Consider the following 19,191-nt stretch of genomic DNA (forward strand, 5'->3'; position numbering starts at 1 on the left):
CACAGGAGGACACAGAGGAGGGTCCCGGCCCCCACGGTAGCGGTGCGGGCAGTTCTCCAAGGGCTTGGGTGTTTTCCAGAGGGAGGAGATGGAGGGGACTGATTTCTTCAGCGCCCCACAAACCACGCCACCCCACCCCACCCATGGGACACATCCCGAGAGAGAGAGACGCCCCATACACTGGCTCCCCTCCCCCGTGCGCTGTGCCCCAGCCCTGGCCCGGGGGAATAGGCGGCCGCCGGGCCACAGGGTGGGGGGCGCAGCTGAAAGGGGTTGTGGGGGAGGGCCGCCCCTGGCTGGGGTCAAAGGGCGAGCGCCCCGCCCCTCCCGCCCGTGCGCAGTCTGCGGCCCCGGCGCGCTGGGGGTGGGGGGCGGGGAGGTGAAGGAGGCCAGGCCAGGAGAGGAGGGGGGCTTGAAGGTCTCCACCTGGGCGGGTCCAGCCGTGGAGGCGCATCTTGTGTGAGTGTGAGTGAGTGAGTGAGTGTGAGTGTGAGTGTGTGTGTGTACAGAGACAGCCCCCAACCCCGGCCCGCCGCTCCCTGCCCGCCCCGCCTGTCACCCCCCGTCCCTCGGAGCCCGCGGGACCCGGCCGGCGAACTCAACAGGCCCGACCCGGCGCGGGGCCTGGGGCGGGAGGAGGCGGCGGGGAAGCGCAGAGAGGCTCGGCTTCTTGAGCGGGGCAGGGGCGCCCTCCGCCGTCCACGGCCACACCACCCCGAACGCGCCCGATCCCGTCTGGTCTCGGAAGCTAAGCAGGGTCGGGCCTGGTTAGAACTTGGATGGGAGACCGCCCGGGAATACCGGGTGCCGTAGGCTTCTTCTTTTTTTTTTTTGCCTCTGGTTCTGTCGCGTTTCTGGGAGTGCGGGGGCGGCCCGGGGTGGGGGTGACCCCCACCCTCAGCGCCCGCCGCGGTGCCTGGCGCCCCAGCCCGCGCCGTTGGGCCTCCTCTTGTCCCGAGCCGTGACACCGCCGCCACGCGGCAGCATGCGTGGCTTCTGGACAGTCAGGTCTCAGACCAAAGGTCTGCTCTGTGGGAGCCGACACGCTGGAGGAAACCTTGAGAGTCTGAGAGGGGAGGGAGTTCCAGAAGAAGGCCAGGATGTCATTTTGAGGGAGTATGTGACCAGAACTCCTCCCGTTGCTTTTGGGGTTCTATGGGCTACACGTAGGAATCTTTGGTGGTGGCACCTGATGTTCGGGGATCCGGAGTCACACCCAGACCTGCTCCACAGGCCTCCTTTTACTTTTCTCTTCGGATTCATTTTTTTTTTTTTTTTTTTTGAGACAGAGTCTCGGTTTGTTGCCCAGGCTAGAGTGAGTGCCGTGGCGTCAGCCTAGCTCACAGCAACTTCAAACTCCTGGGCTCCAGTGATCCTTCTGCCTCAGCCTCCAGGGTAGCTGGGACTGCAGGCATGCGCCACCATGCCCCGCTAATTTTTTATATATATATCAGTTGGCCAATTAATTTCTTTCTATTTATAGTAGAGACGGGGTCTCGCTCTTGCTCAGGCTGGTTTTGAACTCCTGACCTTGAGCAATCCGCCCGCCTCGGCCTCCCAAGAGCTAGGATTACAGGCGTGAGCCACAGCGCCCGGCCGGATTCATTATTTTTAAAAAGTGTCTCTTATCTCTATTATTGCATTTTCTTTTCTCTCTCTTTTCAAGCAGATGATGGGAGTCCAAGTATTAAGGTGACATGTGTTGCCCGTGCCCCCCTCCCCCCCCCCGTGTTCTTATTCATTTACCTCTCATGTTGTTCCAGCATATTGTGGGGGCACCAATGTTAAGGTCGGGTGCGTTGCCCTCTCCCAGCCTCCCCCCTCGGGTCAGAGCTTCAAGTGCGCCCATCCCCCAGTCGGTGCGTACCCACCCCATTCCTAATGGATGTGTATGCCCATCCCCTCCCCCCACCCGCCCGACACCCACCCGAAGAAGGTGATTCCTCTGTGTCCACTTAGGTGTCCATCGGTTCGTACCCATTTGCTGGTGAGCGCGAGCACGTGGTGCTCGTGTGTCCATTCTTGGGATACTTGGCTTACTGGAACGGGTTCCAGCTCTGGCCAGGAGAACCACGAGAGGTGCCCCCTCACCGCTGCTCCTCATAGCCGAATAGCACTCCGTGGTGTCCACGCGCCACATTTTATTTACCCACTCGTGGGTCGATGGGCACTCGGGTGGCTTCCAGGTCTTTGCGATTGTGACTTGTGCCCTGACACTAACCCTAAACCTTACCCAGCCCGTCTCCTCCACGGCCCCTGCCTGACTGACTCCTTCCCGCCCGGCCTATCACCTGTCACCGTCCTCTGCCCCTGCCTGACACGCTCGTCCCCGCCCGGGCCGTCACCGTCCTCGGCCCCTGCCTGACGGGGCTCCTCCGTCGCCTGGGCCTTCCAAGGGCTTGGTGTGGACGCTGGTTCCAGGACGCCCTCCCAGGAACCCGGTAGCAGGGCGGCCGCAGCGTCTCGTGCAACCCAACCGTCCGCCGGCTGGCCGCCGTCGCTAAGTGGCCTGCGGGGGACGTGCTCCCGCTGTGCCGTGGGGGCCCAGCCTGGTGTCTTCTCTGAGGCCCCGCGGCTGCCGCTCCCCGCAAGGGGATAGCCGCGGAGGTGGGGACCGCCTCCTCATGGGGACGTATACCCAGCTCTCCACGTCGGATTCCGGGGCTCTCTGTCCTGCCAGAAGGCCCAGCTGGCCTGCGGGTCCTTAGAGTGGCAAAAACATCCGAAAACTGAGATTGAGGGTCCGGTGGGTGTCTGCACTTTTGTGCTGGGCACCCCAGGGAGGCCCGGGGGCTGGCTGGACAACGTGGTCTGCTGGGCTGGGGGGGGGGTTTGGAGGAGCAACTGATGCCCTTTGCACTTTGGGTAGCAAGTGTCTGAGGTGTCTCTGGGCCCTGTGCCATGTGGGGGCGGGGGCGGGGTGGGAGGAGGAGGAGGAGGAGGAGGAGGAGGAGGAGGAGGTGGGAAGGGCCGTGGCCTGCAGTGGTGTTCCCCGGGGTGGCACAGCATGTGGCTTCTTCCACGGGATGCTTGGCCTGGGCTCCCTGCACCTGGGCCTTTGGAGGACTGGCCCTGTGCTTGCCAACACTTCCTGCAGGGACCCAGAGCTGGGAGGTTGCATCTCTCAGCCCTGGGTCGGGCAGAGCCCCAGCGGGCCATGCCCACAACCTCTCTCAGCAGGGGTCCCCCAGAAGGCTCCTTTGGGACCAGGATTCTCTTGCGGGTGACTCTTTAAGGTCTGGCCCCTGGATGGAGGGGCACCAGGAGTAGAGGAGCAGGAAGGGGAAGGGGGTGGCCATGCGAGGGGACACTTTCAGGCCAAGTCCCAGCTTCAGTCTGATCCTCCTGGGAACCCCGGGGTGGACATCACACCTCCTGGTTGCCCCGCTCTGAGACAAGGAGCCGGGCTTCGCATTCCCACAGCAGCCAGTCGTGGGCTGAGGACACCTGGGGCGTTGGGAACTCCCTGGCTTCTCCTTGGTTTAACATCTGGAGCTGCTTGGGAATTGTGCCGCCACACACACCCGAGTGCAGGTGTCTTCTGCACAGACTGCGGGCCTCGCTCTTCTGAGTGCCGCTAGCTCGCGACCCACCCACTGGTGAACCTGGTCAGGGTACTTTCTCTCAGGGGCAGACTCTGATCCGGGCGGGCTACCGGTGTCTCTGTTTGCTCCTTTCTTTCTTCCACTTCGGGAAAGGCTTCCTTACTGGGTGTGGAAATCTCCTATGCCTTTCCTCGCCTATTCTGTCAGCTCTAAAATTCTCTTTCGGTTGCCACCCTCACAGATGGATTAGGAAACTCTTTGCGGTGCACTCATTAGTGAAATGACCTCAATGACGCTGGAATCCAATATCTAATGGCCGATTTTTAGCGAGTCCACACGCCAGGGTGGTTGGGGTCCAGTGCAGCCCCGGCCAGGCCCAGGCCCCTTGGACTGGGCCACAGGAGGACACAGAGGAGGGTCCCGGCCCCCACGGTAGCGGTGCGGGCAGTTCTCCAAGGGCTTGGGTGTTTTCCAGAGGGAGGAGATGGAGGGGACTGATTTCTTCAGCGCCCCACAAACCACGCCACCCCACCCCACCCATGGGACACATCCCGAGAGAGAGAGACGCCCCATACACTGGCTCCCCTCCCCCGTGCGCTGTGCCCCAGCCCTGGCCCGGGGGAATAGGCGGCCGCCGGGCCACAGGGTGGGGGGCGCAGCTGAAAGGGGTTGTGGGGGAGGGCCGCCCCTGGCTGGGGTCAAAGGGCGAGCGCCCCGCCCCTCCCGCCCGTGCGCAGTCTGCGGCCCCGGCGCGCTGGGGGTGGGGGGCGGGGAGGTGAAGGAGGCCAGGCGAGGAGAGGAGGGGGGCTTGAAGGTCTCCACCTGGGCGGGTCCAGCCGTGGAGGCGCATCTTGTGTGAGTGTGAGTGAGTGAGTGAGTGTGAGTGTGAGTGTGTGTGTGTACAGAGACAGCCCCCAACCCCGGCCCGCCGCTCCCTGCCCGCCCCGCCTGTCACCCCCCGTCCCTCGGAGCCCGCGGGACCCGGCCGGCGAACTCAACAGGCCCGACCCGGCGCGGGGCCTGGGGCGGGAGGAGGCGGCGGGGAAGCGCAGAGAGGCTCGGCTTCTTGAGCGGGGCAGGGGCGCCCTCCGCCGTCCACGGCCACACCACCCCGAACGCGCCCGATCCCGTCTGGTCTCGGAAGCTAAGCAGGGTCGGGCCTGGTTAGAACTTGGATGGGAGACCGCCCGGGAATACCGGGTGCCGTAGGCTTCTTCTTTTTTTTTTTTGCCTCTGGTTCTGTCGCGTTTCTGGGAGTGCGGGGGCGGCCCGGGGTGGGGGTGACCCCCACCCTCAGCGCCCGCCGCGGTGCCTGGCGCCCCAGCCCGCGCCGTTGGGCCTCCTCTTGTCCCGAGCCGTGACACCGCCGCCACGCGGCAGCATGCGTGGCTTCTGGACAGTCAGGTCTCAGACCAAAGGTCTGCTCTGTGGGAGCCGACACGCTGGAGGAAACCTTGAGAGTCTGAGAGGGGAGGGAGTTCCAGAAGAAGGCCAGGATGTCATTTTGAGGGAGTATGTGACCAGAACTCCTCCCGTTGCTTTTGGGGTTCTATGGGCTACACGTAGGAATCTTTGGTGGTGGCACCTGATGTTCGGGGATCCGGAGTCACACCCAGACCTGTTCCACAGGCCTCCTTTTACTTTTCTCTTCGGATTCATTTTTTTTTTTTTTTTTTTGAGACAGAGTCTCGGTTTGTTGCCCAGGCTAGAGTGAGTGCCGTGGCGTCAGCCTAGCTCACAGCAACTTCAAACTCCTGGGCTCCAGTGATCCTTCTGCCTCAGCCTCCAGGGTAGCTGGGACTGCAGGCATGCGCCACCATGCCCCGCTAATTTTTTATATATATATCAGTTGGCCAATTAATTTCTTTCTATTTATAGTAGAGACGGGGTCTCGCTCTTGCTCAGGCTGGTTTTGAACTCCTGACCTTGAGCAATCCGCCCGCCTCGGCCTCCCAAGAGCTAGGATTACAGGCGTGAGCCACAGCGCCCGGCCGGATTCATTATTTTTAAAAAGTGTCTCTTATCTCTATTATTGCATTTTCTTTTCTCTCTCTTTTCAAGCAGATGATGGGAGTCCAAGTATTAAGGTGACATGTGTTGCCCGTGCCCCCCTCCCCCCCCGTGTTCTTATTCATTTACCTCTCATGTTGTTCCAGCATATTGTGGGGGCACCAATGTTAAGGTCGGGTGCGTTGCCCTCTCCCAGCCTCCCCCCTCGGGTCAGAGCTTCAAGTGCGCCCATCCCCCAGTCGGTGCGTACCCACCCCATTCCTAATGGATGTGTATGCCCATCCCCTCCCCCCACCCGCCCGACACCCACCCGAAGAAGGTGATTCCTCTGTGTCCACTTAGGTGTCCATCGGTTCGTACCCATTTGCTGGTGAGCGCGAGCACGTGGTGCTCGTGTGTCCATTCTTGGGATACTTGGCTTACTGGAACGGGTTCCAGCTCTGGCCAGGAGAACCACGAGAGGTGCCCCCTCACCGCTGCTCCTCATAGCCGAATAGCACTCCGTGGTGTCCACGCGCCACATTTTATTTACCCACTCGTGGGTCGATGGGCACTCGGGTGGCTTCCAGGTCTTTGCGATTGTGACTTGTGCCCTGACACTAACCCTAACCCTTACCCAGCCCGTCTCCTCCACGGCCCCTGCCTGACTGACTCCTTCCCGCCCGGCCTATCACCTGTCACCGTCCTCTGCCCCTGCCTGACACGCTCGTCCCCGCCCGGGCCGTCACCGTCCTCGGCCCCTGCCTGACGGGGCTCCTCCGTCGCCTGGGCCTTCCAAGGGCTTGGTGTGGACGCTGGTTCCAGGACGCCCTCCCAGGAACCCGGTAGCAGGGCGGCCGCAGCGTCTCGTGCAACCCAACCGTCCGCCGGCTGGCCGCCGTCGCTAAGTGGCCTGCGGGGGACGTGCTCCCGCTGTGCCGTGGGGGCCCAGCCTGGTGTCTTCTCTGAGGCCCCGCGGCTGCCGCTCCCCGCAAGGGGATAGCCGCGGAGGTGGGGACCGCCTCCTCATGGGGACGTATACCCAGCTCTCCACGTCGGATTCCGGGGCTCTCTGTCCTGCCAGAAGGCCCAGCTGGCCTGCGGGTCCTTAGAGTGGCAAAAACATCCGAAAACTGAGATTGAGGGTCCGGTGGGTGTCTGCACTTTTGTGCTGGGCACCCCAGGGAGGCCCGGGGGCTGGCTGGACAACGTGGTCTGCTGGGCTGGGGGGGGGGTTTGGAGGAGCAACTGATGCCCTTTGCACTTTGGGTAGCAAGTGTCTGAGGTGTCTCTGGGCCCTGTGCCATGTGGGGGCGGGGGCGGGGTGGGAGGAGGAGGAGGAGGAGGAGGAGGAGGAGGAGGAGGTGGGAAGGGCCGTGGCCTGCAGTGGTGTTCCCCGGGGTGGCACAGCATGTGGCTTCTTCCACGGGATGCTTGGCCTGGGCTCCCTGCACCTGGGCCTTTGGAGGACTGGCCCTGTGCTTGCCAACACTTCCTGCAGGGACCCAGAGCTGGGAGGTTGCATCTCTCAGCCCTGGGTCGGGCAGAGCCCCAGCGGGCCATGCCCACAACCTCTCTCAGCAGGGGTCCCCCAGAAGGCTCCTTTGGGACCAGGATTCTCTTGCGGGTGACTCTTTAAGGTCTGGCCCCTGGATGGAGGGGCACCAGGAGTAGAGGAGCAGGAAGGGGAAGGGGGTGGCCATGCGAGGGGACACTTTCAGGCCAAGTCCCAGCTTCAGTCTGATCCTCCTGGGAACCCCGGGGTGGACATCACACCTCCTGGTTGCCCCGCTCTGAGACAAGGAGCCGGGCTTCGCATTCCCACAGCAGCCAGTCGTGGGCTGAGGACACCTGGGGCGTTGGGAACTCCCTGGCTTCTCCTTGGTTTAACATCTGGAGCTGCTTGGGAATTGTGCCGCCACACACACCCGAGTGCAGGTGTCTTCTGCACAGACTGCGGGCCTCGCTCTTCTGAGTGCCGCTAGCTCGCGACCCACCCACTGGTGAACCTGGTCAGGGTACTTTCTCTCAGGGGCAGACTCTGATCCGGGCGGGCTACCGGTGTCTCTGTTTGCTCCTTTCTTTCTTCCACTTCGGGAAAGGCTTCCTTACTGGGTGTGGAAATCTCCTATGCCTTTCCTCGCCTATTCTGTCAGCTCTAAAATTCTCTTTCGGTTGCCACCCTCACAGATGGATTAGGAAACTCTTTGCGGTGCACTCATTAGTGAAATGACCTCAATGACGCTGGAATCCAATATCTAATGGCCGATTTTTAGCGAGTCCACACGCCAGGGTGGTTGGGGTCCAGTGCAGCCCCGGCCAGGCCCAGGCCCCTTGGACTGGGCCACAGGAGGACACAGAGGAGGGTCCCGGCCCCCACGGTAGCGGTGCGGGCAGTTCTCCAAGGGCTTGGGTGTTTTCCAGAGGGAGGAGATGGAGGGGACTGATTTCTTCAGCGCCCCACAAACCACGCCACCCCACCCCACCCATGGGACACATCCCGAGAGAGAGAGACGCCCCATACACTGGCTCCCCTCCCCCGTGCGCTGTGCCCCAGCCCTGGCCCGGGGGAATAGGCGGCCGCCGGGCCACAGGGTGGGGGGCGCAGCTGAAAGGGGTTGTGGGGGAGGGCCGCCCCTGGCTGGGGTCAAAGGGCGAGCGCCCCGCCCCTCCCGCCCGTGCGCAGTCTGCGGCCCCGGCGCGCTGGGGGTGGGGGGCGGGGAGGTGAAGGAGGCCAGGCGAGGAGAGGAGGGGGGCTTGAAGGTCTCCACCTGGGCGGGTCCAGCCGTGGAGGCGCATCTTGTGTGAGTGTGAGTGAGTGAGTGAGTGTGAGTGTGAGTGTGTGTGTGTACAGAGACAGCCCCCAACCCCGGCCCGCCGCTCCCTGCCCGCCCCGCCTGTCACCCCTCGTCCCTGGGAGCCCGCGGGACCCGGCCGGCGAACTCAACAGGCCCGACCCGGCGCGGGGCCTGGGGCGGGAGGAGGCGGCGGGGAAGCGCAGAGAGGCTCGGCTTCTTGAGCGGGGCAGGGGCGCCCTCCGCCGTCCACGGCCACACCACCCCGAACGCGCCCGATCCCGTCTGGTCTCGGAAGCTAAGCAGGGTCGGGCCTGGTTAGAACTTGGATGGGAGACCGCCCGGGAATACCGGGTGCCGTAGGCTTCTTCTTTTTTTTTTTTGCCTCTGGTTCTGTCGCGTTTCTGGGAGTGCGGGGGCGGCCCGGGGTGGGGGTGACCCCCACCCTCAGCGCCCGCCGCGGTGCCTGGCGCCCCAGCCCGCGCCGTTGGGCCTCCTCTTGTCCCGAGCCGTGACACCGCCGCCACGCGGCAGCATGCGTGGCTTCTGGACAGTCAGGTCTCAGACCAAAGGTCTGCTCTGTGGGAGCCGACACGCTGGAGGAAACCTTGAGAGTCTGAGAGGGGAGGGAGTTCCAGAAGAAGGCCAGGATGTCATTTTGAGGGAGTATGTGACCAGAACTCCTCCCGTTGCTTTTGGGGTTCTATGGGCTACACGTAGGAATCTTTGGTGGTGGCACCTGATGTTCGGGGATCCGGAGTCACACCCAGACCTGCTCCACAGGCCTCCTTTTACTTTTCTCTTCGGATTCATTTTTTTTTTTTTTTTTTTTGAGACAGAGTCTCGGTTTGTTGCCCAGGCTAGAGTGAGTGCCGTGGCGTCAGCCTAGCTCACAGCAACTTCAAACTCCTGGGCTCCAGTGATCCTTCTGCCTCAGCCTCCAGGGTAGCTGGGACTGCAGGCATGCGCCACCATGCCCCGCTAATTTTTTATATATATATCAGTTGGCCAATTAATTTCTTTCTATTTATAGTAGAGACGGGGTCTCGCTCTTGCTCAGGCTGGTTTTGAACTCCTGACCTTGAGCAATCCGCCCGCCTCGGCCTCCCAAGAGCTAGGATTACAGGCGTGAGCCACAGCGCCCGGCCGGATTCATTATTTTTAAAAAGTGTCTCTTATCTCTATTATTGCATTTTCTTTTCTCTCTCTTTTCAAGCAGATGATGGGAGTCCAAGTATTAAGGTGACATGTGTTGCCCGTGCCCCCCTCCCCCCCCCCCGTGTTCTTATTCATTTACCTCTCATGTTGTTCCAGCATATTGTGGGGGCACCAATGTTAAGGTCGGGTGCGTTGCCCTCTCCCAGCCTCCCCCCTCGGGTCAGAGCTTCAAGTGCGCCCATCCCCCAGTCGGTGCGTACCCACCCCATTCCTAATGGATGTGTATGCCCATCCCCTCCCCCCACCCGCCCGACACCCACCCGAAGAAGGTGATTCCTCTGTGTCCACTTAGGTGTCCATCGGTTCGTACCCATTTGCTGGTGAGCGCGAGCACGTGGTGCTCGTGTGTCCATTCTTGGGATACTTGGCTTACTGGAACGGGTTCCAGCTCTGGCCAGGAGAACCACGAGAGGTGCCCCCTCACCGCTGCTCCTCATAGCCGAATAGCACTCCGTGGTGTCCACGCGCCACATTTTATTTACCCACTCGTGGGTCGATGGGCACTCGGGTGGCTTCCAGGTCTTTGCGATTGTGACTTGTGCCCTGACACTAACCCTAACCCTTACCCAGCCCGTCTCCTCCACGGCCCCTGCCTGACTGACTCCTTCCCGCCCGGCCTATCACCTGTCACCGTCCTCTGCCCCTGCCTGACACGCTCGTCCCCGCCCGGGCCGTCACCGTCCTCGGCCCCTGCCTGACGGGGCTCCTCCGTCGCCTGGGCCTTCCAAGGGCTTGGTGTGGACGCTGGTTCCAGGACGCCCTCCCAGGAACCCGGTAGCAGGGCGGCCGCAGCGTCTCGTGCAACCCAACCGTCCGCCGGCTGGCCGCCGTCGCTAAGTGGCCTGCGGGGGACGTGCTCCCGCTGTGCCGTGGGGGCCCAGCCTGGTGTCTTCTCTGAGGCCCCGCGGCTGCCGCTCCCCGCAAGGGGATAGCCGCGGAGGTGGGGACCGCCTCCTCATGGGGACGTATACCCAGCTCTCCACGTCGGATTCCGGGGCTCTCTGTCCTGCCAGAAGGCCCAGCTGGCCTGCGGGTCCTTAGAGTGGCAAAAACATCCGAAAACTGAGATTGAGGGTCCGGTGGGTGTCTGCACTTTTGTGCTGGGCACCCCAGGGAGGCCCGGGGGCTGGCTGGACAACGTGGTCTGCTGGGCTGGGGGGGGGGTTTGGAGGAGCAACTGATGCCCTTTGCACTTTGGGTAGCAAGTGTCTGAGGTGTCTCTGGGCCCTGTGCCATGTGGGGGCGGGGGCGGGGTGGGAGGAGGAGGAGGAGGAGGAGGAGGAGGAGGAGGAGGAGGTGGGAAGGGCCGTGGCCTGCAGTGGTGTTCCCCGGGGTGGCACAGCATGTGGCTTCTTCCACGGGATGCTTGGCCTGGGCTCCCTGCACCTGGGCCTTTGGAGGACTGGCCCTGTGCTTGCCAACACTTCCTGCAGGGACCCAGAGCTGGGAGGTTGCATCTCTCAGCCCTGGGTCGGGCAGAGCCCCAGCGGGCCATGCCCACAACCTCTCTCAGCAGGGGTCCCCCAGAAGGCTCCTTTGGGACCAGGATTCTCTTGCGGGTGACTCTTTAAGGTCTGGCCCCTGGATGGAGGGGCACCAGGAGTAGAGGAGCAGGAAGGGGAAGGGGGTGGCCATGCGAGGGGACACTTTCAGGCCAAGTCCCAGCTTCAGTCTGATCCTCCTGGGAACCCCGGGGTGGACATCACACCTCCTGGTTGCCCCGCTCTGAGACAAGGAGCCGGGCTTCGCATTCCCACAGCAGCCAGTCGTGGGCTGAGGACACCTGGGGCGTTGGGAACTCCCTGGCTTCTCCTTGGTTTAACATCTGGAGCTGCTTGTGAATTGTGCCGCCACACACACCCGAGTGCAGGTGTCTTCTGCACAGACTGCGGGCCTCGCTCTTCTGAGTGCCGCTAGCTCGCGACCCACCCACTGGTGAACCTGGTCAGGGTACTTTCTCTCAGGGGCAGACTCTGATCCGGGCGGGCTACCGGTGTCTCTGTTTGCTCCTTTCTTTCTTCCACTTCGGGAAAGGCTTCCTTACTGGGTGTGGAAATCTCCTATGCCTTTCCTCGCCTATTCTGTCAGCTCTAAAATTCTCTTTCGGTTGCCACCCTCACAGATGGATTAGGAAACTCTTTGCGGTGCACTCATTAGTGAAATGACCTCAATGACGCTGGAATCCAATATCTAATGGCCGATTTTTAGCGAGTCCACACGCCAGGGTGGTTGGGGTCCAGTGCAGCCCCGGCCAGGCCCAGGCCCCTTGGACTGGGCCACAGGAGGACACAGAGGAGGGTCCCGGCCCCCACGGTAGCGGTGCGGGCAGTTCTCCAAGGGCTTGGGTGTTTTCCAGAGGGAGGAGATGGAGGGGACTGATTTCTTCAGCGCCCCACAAACCACGCCACCCCACCCCACCCATGGGACACATCCCGAGAGAGAGAGACGCCCCATACACTGGCTCCCCTCCCCCGTGCGCTGTGCCCCAGCCCTGGCCCGGGGGAATAGGCGGCCGCCGGGCCACAGGGTGGGGGGCGCAGCTGAAAGGGGTTGTGGGGGAGGGCCGCCCCTGGCTGGGGTCAAAGGGCGAGCGCCCCGCCCCTCCCGCCCGTGCGCAGTCTGCGGCCCCGGCGCGCTGGGGGTGGGGGGCGGGGAGGTGAAGGAGGCCAGGCGAGGAGAGGAGGGGGGCTTGAAGGTCTCCACCTGGGCGGGTCCAGCCGTGGAGGCGCATCTTGTGTGAGTGTGAGTGAGTGAGTGAGTGTGAGTGTGAGTGTGTGTGTGTACAGAGACAGCCCCCAACCCCGGCCCGCCGCTCCCTGCCCGCCCCGCCTGTCACCCCCCGTCCCTCGGAGCCCGCGGGACCCGGCCGGCGAACTCAACAGGCCCGACCCGGCGCGGGGCCTGGGGCGGGAGGAGGCGGCGGGGAAGCGCAGAGAGGCTCGGCTTCTTGAGCGGGGCAGGGGCGCCCTCCGCCGTCCACGGCCACACCACCCCGAACGCGCCCGATCCCGTCTGGTCTCGGAAGCTAAGCAGGGTCGGGCCTGGTTAGAACTTGGATGGGAGACCGCCCGGGAATACCGGGTGCCGTAGGCTTCTTCTTTTTTTTTTTTGCCTCTGGTTCTGTCGCGTTTCTGGGAGTGCGGGGGCGGCCCGGGGTGGGGGTGACCCCCACCCTCAGCGCCCGCCGCGGTGCCTGGCGCCCCAGCCCGCGCCGTTGGGCCTCCTCTTGTCCCGAGCCGTGACACCGCCGCCACGCGGCAGCATGCGTGGCTTCTGGACAGTCAGGTCTCAGACCAAAGGTCTGCTCTGTGGGAGCCGACACGCTGGAGGAAACCTTGAGAGTCTGAGAGGGGAGGGAGTTCCAGAAGAAGGCCAGGATGTCATTTTGAGGGAGTATGTGACCAGAACTCCTCCCGTTGCTTTTGGGGTTCTATGGGCTACACGTAGGAATCTTTGGTGGTGGCACCTGATGTTCGGGGATCCGGAGTCACACCCAGACCTGCTCCACAGGCCTCCTTTTACTTTTCTCTTCGGATTCATTTTTTTTTTTTTTTTTTTTGAGACAGAGTCTCGGTTTGTTGCCCAGGCTAGAGTGAGTGCCGTGGCGTCAGCCTAGCTCACAGCAACTTCAAACTCCTGGGCTCGAGTGATCCTTCTGCCTCAGCCTCCAGGGTAGCTGGGACTGCAGGCATGCGCCACCATGCCCCGCTAATTTTTTATATATATATCAGTTGGCCAATTAATTTCTTTCTATTTATAGTAGAGACGGGGTCTCGCTCTTGCTCAGGCTGGTTTTGAACTCCTGACCTTGAGCAATCCGCCCGCCTCGGCCTCCCAAGAGCTAGGATTACAGGCGTGAGCCACAGCGCCCGGCCGGATTCATTATTTTTAAAAAGTGTCTCTTATCTCTATTATTGCATTTTCTTTTCTCTCTCTTTTCAAGCAGATGATGGGAGTCCAAGTATTAAGGTGACATGTGTTGCCCGTGCCCCCCTCCCCCCCCGTGTTCTTATTCATTTACCTCTCATGTTGTTCCAGCATATTGTGGGGGCACCAATGTTAAGGTCGGGTGCGTTGCCCTCTCCCAGCCTCCCCCCTCGGGTCAGAGCTTCAAGTGCGCCCATCCCCCAGTCGGTGCGTACCCACCCCATTCCTAATGGATGTGTATGCCCATCCCCTCCCCCCACCCGCCCGACACCCACCCGAAGAAGGTGATTCCTCTGTGTCCACTTAGGTGTCCATCGGTTCGTACCCATTTGCTGGTGAGCGCGAGCACGTGGTGCTCGTGTGTCCATTCTTGGGATACTTGGCTTACTGGAACGGGTTCCAGCTCTGGCCAGGAGAACCACGAGAGGTGCCCCCTCACCGCTGCTCCTCATAGCCGAATAGCACTCCGTGGTGTCCACGCGCCACATTTTATTTACCCACTCGTGGGTCGATGGGCACTCGGGTGGCTTCCAGGTCTTTGTGATTGTGACTTGTGCCCTGACACTAACCCTAACCCTTACCCAGCCCGTCTCCTCCACGGCCCCTGCCTGACTGACTCCTTCCCGCCCGGCCTATCACCTGTCACCGTCCTCTGCCCCTGCCTGACACGCTCGTCCCCGCCCGGGCCGTCACCGTCCTCGGCCCCTGCCTGACGGGGCTCCTCCGTCGCCTGGGCCTTCCAAGGGCTTGGTGTGGACGCTGGTTCCAGGACGCCCTCCCAGGAACCCGGTAGCAGGGCGGCCGCAGCGTCTCGTGCAACCCAACCGTCCGCCGGCTGGCCGCCGTCGCTAAGTGGCCTGCGGGGGACGTGCTCCCGCTGTGCCGTGGGGGCCCAGCCTGGTGTCTTCTCTGAGGCCCCGCGGCTGCCGCTCCCCGCAAGGGGATAGCCGCGGAGGTGGGGACCGCCTCCTCATGGGGACGTATACCCAGCTCTCCACGTCGGATTCCGGGGCTCTCTGTCCTGCCAGAAGGCCCAGCTGGCCTGCGGGTCCTTAGAGTGGCAAAAACATCCGAAAACTGAGATTGAGGGTCCGGTGGGTGTCTGCACTTTTGTGCTGGGCACCCCAGGGAGGCCCGGGGGCTGGCTGGACAACGTGGTCTGCTGGGCTGGGGGGGGGGTTTGGAGGAGCAACTGATGCCCTTTGCACTTTGGGTAGCAAGTGTCTGAGGTGTCTCTGGGCCCTGTGCCATGTGGGGGCGAGGGCGGGGTGGGAGGAGGAGGAGGAGGAGGAGGAGGAGGAGGAGGAGGTGGGAAGGGCCGTGGCCTGCAGTGGTGTTCCCCGGGGTGGCACAGCATGTGGCTTCTTCCACGGGATGCTTGGCCTGGGCTCCCTGCACCTGGGCCTTTGGAGGACTGGCCCTGTGCTTGCCAACACTTCCTGCAGGGACCCAGAGCTGGGAGGTTGCATCTCTCAGCCCTGGGTCGGGCAGAGCCCCAGCGGGCCATGCCCACAACCTCTCTCAGCAGGGGTCCCCCAGAAGGCTCCTTTGGGACCAGGATTCTCTTGCGGGTGACTCTTTAAGGTCTGGCCCCTGGATGGAGGGGCACCAGGAGTAGAGGAGCAGGAAGGGGAAGGGGGTGGCCATGCGAGGGGACACTTTCAGGCCAAGTCCCAGCTTCAGTCTGATCCTCCTGGGAACCCCGGGGTGGACATCACACCTCCTGGTTGCCCCGCTCTGAGACAAGGAGCCGGGCTTCGCATTCCCACAGCAGCCAGTCGTGGGCTGAGGACACCTGGGGCGTTGGGAACTCCCTGGCTTCTCCTTGGTTTAACATCTGGAGCTGCTTGGGAATTGTGCCGCCACACACACCCGAGTGCAGGTGTCTTCTGCACAGACTGCGGGCCTCGCTCTTCTGAGTGCCGCTAGCTCGCGACCCACCCACTGGTGAACCTGGTCAGGGTACTTTCTCTCAGGGGCAGACTCTGATCCGGGCGGGCTACCGGTGTCTCTGTTTGCTCCTTTCTTTCTTCCACTTCGGGAAAGGCTTCCTTACTGGGTGTGGAAATCTCCTATGCCTTTCCTCGCCTATTCTGTCAGCTCTAAAATTCTCTTTCGGTTGCCACCCTCACAGATGGATTAGGAAACTCTTTGCGGTGCACTCATTAGTGAAATGACCTCAATGACGCTGGAATCCAATATCTAATGGCCGATTTTTAGCGAGTCCACACGCCAGGGTGGTTGGGGTCCAGTGCAGCCCCGGCCAGGCCCAGGCCCCTTGGACTGGGCCACAGGAGGACACAGAGGAGGGTCCCGGCCCCCACGGTAGCGGTGCGGGCAGTTCTCCAAGGGCTTGGGTGTTTTCCAGAGGGAGGAGATGGAGGGGACTGATTTCTTCAGCGCCCCACAAACCACGCCACCCCACCCCACCCATGGGACACATCCCGAGAGAGAGAGACGCCCCATACACTGGCTCCCCTCCCCCGTGCGCTGTGCCCCAGCCCTGGCCCGGGGGAATAGGCGGCCGCCGGGCCACAGGGTGGGGGGCGCAGCTGAAAGGGGTTGTGGGGGAGGGCCGCCCCTGGCTGGGGTCAAAGGGCGAGCGCCCCGCCCCTCCCGCCCGTGCGCAGTCTGCGGCCCCGGCGCGCTGGGGGTGGGGGGCGGGGAGGTGAAGGAGGCCAGGCCAGGAGAGGAGGGGGGCTTGAAGGTCTCCACCTGGGCGGGTCCAGCCGTGGAGGCGCATCTTGTGTGAGTGTGAGTGAGTGAGTGAGTGTGAGTGTGAGTGTGTGTGTGTACAGAGACAGCCCCCAACCCCGGCCCGCCGCTCCCTGCCCGCCCCGCCTGTCACCCCCCGTCCCTCGGAGCCCGCGGGACCCGGCCGGCGAACTCAACAGGCCCGACCCGGCGCGGGGCCTGGGGCGGGAGGAGGCGGCGGGGAAGCGCAGAGAGGCTCGGCTTCTTGAGCGGGGCAGGGGCGCCCTCCGCCGTCCACGGCCACACCACCCCGAACGCGCCCGATCCCGTCTGGTCTCGGAAGCTAAGCAGGGTCGGGCCTGGTTAGAACTTGGATGGGAGACCGCCCGGGAATACCGGGTGCCGTAGGCTTCTTCTTTTTTTTTTTTGCCTCTGGTTCTGTCGCGTTTCTGGGAGTGCGGGGGCGGCCCGGGGTGGGGGTGACCCCCACCCTCAGCGCCCGCCGCGGTGCCTGGCGCCCCAGCCCGCGCCGTTGGGCCTCCTCTTGTCCCGAGCCGTGACACCGCCGCCACGCGGCAGCATGCGTGGCTTCTGGACAGTCAGGTCTCAGACTAAAGGTCTGCTCTGTGGGAGCTGACACGCTGGAGGAAACCTTGAGAGTCTGAGAGGGGAGGGAGTTCCAGAAGAAGGCCAGGATGTCATTTTGAGGGAGTATGTGACCAGAACTCCTCCCGTTGCTTTTGGGGTTCTATGGGCTACACGTAGGAATCTTTGGTGGTGGCACCTGATGTTCGGGGATCCGGAGTCACACCCAGACCTGCTCCACAGGCCTCCTTTTACTTTTCTCTTCGGATTCATTTTTTTTTTTTTTTTTTTTGAGACAGAGTCTCGGTTTGTTGCCCAGGCTAGAGTGAGTGCCGTGGCGTCAGCCTAGCTCACAGCAACTTCAAACTCCTGGGCTCCAGTGATCCTTCTGCCTCAGCCTCCAGGGTAGCTGGGACTGCAGGCATGCGCCACCATGCCCCGCTAATTTTTTATATATATATCAGTTGGCCAATTAATTTCTTTCTATTTATAGTAGAGACGGGGTCTCGCTCTTGCTCAGGCTGGTTTTGAACTCCTGACCTTGAGCAATCCGCCCGCCTCGGCCTCCCAAGAGCTAGGATTACAGGCGTGAGCCACAGCGCCCGGCCGGATTCATTATTTTTAAAAAGTGTCTCTTATCTCTATTATTGCATTTTCTTTTCTCTCTCTTTTCAAGCAGATGATGGGAGTCCAAGTATTAAGGTGACATGTGTTGCCCGTGCCCCCCTCCCCCCCCCGTGTTCTTATTCATTTACCTCTCATGTTGTTCCAGCATATTGTGGGGGCACCAATGTTAAGGTCGGGTGCGTTGCCCTCTCCCAGCCTCCCCCCTCGGGTCAGAGCTTCAAGTGCGCCCATCCCCCAGTCGGTGCGTACCCACCCCATTCCTAATGGATGTGTATGCCCATCCCCTCCCCCCACCCGCCCGACACCCACCCGAAGAAGGTGATTCCTCTGTGTCCACTTAGGTGTCCATCGGTTCGTACCCATTTGCTGGTGAGCGCGAGCACGTGGTGCTCGTGTGTCCATTCTTGGGATACTTGGCTTACTGGAACGGGTTCCAGCTCTGGCCAGGAGAACCACGAGAGGTGCCCCCTCACCGCTGCTCCTCATAGCCGAATAGCACTCCGTGGTGTCCACGCGCCACATTTTATTTACCCACTCGTGGGTCGATGGGCACTCGGGTGGCTTCCAGGTCTTTGCGATTGTGACTTGTGCCCTGACACTAACCCTAACCCTTACCCAGCCCGTCTCCTCCACGGCCCCTGCCTGACTGACTCCTTCCCGCCCGGCCTATCACCTGTCACCGTCCTCTGCCCCTGCCTGACACGCTCGTCCCCGCCCGGGCCGTCACCGTCCTCGGCCCCTGCCTGACGGGGCTCCTCCGTCGCCTGGGCCTTCCAAGGGCTTGGTGTGGACGCTGGTTCCAGGACGCCCTCCCAGGAACCCGGTAGCAGGGCGGCCGCAGCGTCTCGTGCAACCCAACCGTCCGCCGGCTGGCCGCCGTCGCTAAGTGGCCTGCGGGGGACGTGCTCCCGCTGTGCCGTGGGGGCCCAGCCTGGTGTCTTCTCTGAGGCCCCGCGGCTGCCGCTCCCCGCAAGGGGATAGCCGCGGAGGTGGGGACCGCCTCCTCATGGGGACGTATACCCAGCTCTCCACGTCGGATTCCGGGGCTCTCTGTCCTGCCAGAAGGCCCAGCTGGCCTGCGGGTCCTTAGAGTGGCAAAAACATCCGAAAACTGAGATTGAGGGTCCGGTGGGTGTCTGCACTTTTGTGCTGGGCACCCCAGGGAGGCCCGGGGGCTGGCTGGACAACGTGGTCTGCTGGGCTGGGGGGGGGGTTTGGAGGAGCAACTGATGCCCTTTGCACTTTGGGTAGCAAGTGTCTGAGGTGTCTCTGGGCCCTGTGCCATGTGGGGGCGGGGGCGGGGTGGGAGGAGGAGGAGGAGGAGGAGGAGGAGGAGGAGGAGGAGGTGGGAAGGGCCGTGGCCTGCAGTGGTGTTCCCCGGGGTGGCACAGCATGTGGCTTCTTCCACGGGATGCTTGGCCTGGGCTCCCTGCACCTGGGCCTTTGGAGGACTGGCCCTGTGCTTGCCAACACTTCCTGCAGGGACCCAGAGCTGGGAGGTTGCATCTCTCAGCCCTGGGTCGGGCAGAGCCCCAGCGGGCCATGCCCACAACCTCTCTCAGCAGGGGTCCCCCAGAAGGCTCCTTTGGGACCAGGATTCTCTTGTGGGTGACTCTTTAAGGTCTGGCCCCTGGATGGAGGGGCACCAGGAGTAGAGGAGCAGGAAGGGGAAGGGGGTGGCCATGCGAGGGGACACTTTCAGGCCAAGTCCCAGCTTCAGTCTGATCCTCCTGGGAACCCCGGGGTGGACATCACACCTCCTGGTTGCCCCGCTCTGAGACAAGGAGCCGGGCTTCGCATTCCCACAGCAG

General features: G+C 62.7%; 5 pseudogenes; all 5 read left to right on the top strand.

The window, feature by feature from the left end:
* The first annotated feature begins 697 nt into the window (after positions 1 to 697).
* LOC142870419 (uncharacterized) lies at positions 698 to 816 on the top strand (annotated as a pseudogene).
* Positions 817 to 4,638: 3,822 nt separating this feature from the next.
* Positions 4,639 to 4,757, top strand: LOC142870420 (uncharacterized; annotated as a pseudogene).
* Positions 4,758 to 8,576: 3,819 nt separating this feature from the next.
* Positions 8,577 to 8,695, top strand: LOC142870421 (uncharacterized; annotated as a pseudogene).
* Positions 8,696 to 12,521: 3,826 nt separating this feature from the next.
* LOC142870423 (uncharacterized) lies at positions 12,522 to 12,640 on the top strand (annotated as a pseudogene).
* A 3,820-nt stretch (positions 12,641 to 16,460) lies between these two features.
* On the top strand, positions 16,461 to 16,579 carry LOC142870424 (uncharacterized; annotated as a pseudogene).
* Positions 16,580 to 19,191: the final 2,612 nt, after the last annotated feature.

The sequence above is a fragment of the Microcebus murinus genome, chromosome 3 (genome assembly GCF_040939455.1).
Source record: "Microcebus murinus isolate Inina chromosome 3, M.murinus_Inina_mat1.0, whole genome shotgun sequence".
Lineage (NCBI taxonomy): Eukaryota > Metazoa > Chordata > Mammalia > Primates > Cheirogaleidae > Microcebus > Microcebus murinus.